The sequence below is a fragment of the Penaeus monodon genome, chromosome 30, assembly GCF_015228065.2.
Source record: "Penaeus monodon isolate SGIC_2016 chromosome 30, NSTDA_Pmon_1, whole genome shotgun sequence".
In the NCBI taxonomy this organism is placed as follows: Eukaryota; Metazoa; Arthropoda; class Malacostraca; order Decapoda; family Penaeidae; genus Penaeus; species Penaeus monodon.
The window spans coordinates 23,818,791-23,819,117 of record NC_051415.1 but is presented as its reverse complement, the minus strand read 5'-3'; the positions used below and the strand labels follow the sequence as shown (position 1 = coordinate 23,819,117).

At 26.9% G+C, this 327-nt stretch overlaps 1 protein-coding gene across 1 annotated transcript in view; it reads right to left on the bottom strand.

The window, feature by feature from the left end:
- Positions 1-327, bottom strand: part of LOC119592656 (glutathione S-transferase Mu 2-like) — a 66,444-nt gene that overhangs the window by 37,159 nt on the left and 28,958 nt on the right. The gene's annotated exons all lie outside the window — the stretch shown is intronic.

Here is a 327-nt window from a genome sequence, read left to right as displayed (position 1 = left end):
GCTTTGGGCCAAAAAACTTTTTTTTTTCCCTTTTTAGAAAAAGGTTAACATAAAAATTTTGGGTTATCCAATTTATTTAAAAAGTTGTAAAAGGAAAAAAAAACCAGATATGACGATATTTTTTTCTGGAAAAAATGATAGATATAATGATTACTTATAGCATGTCTAAAATCTAGAAATAACCATTGATCCACTAAGCTAGCTAATTGTCTCATTGAATTTACCGAGCTGAAACTGACATTAACCTTTTGAATATAACATGAATATTTTTTTCTCTCTCTTTCTCAATAATCCTACTTTTCCTATAAATGATTATTCTAACACTGG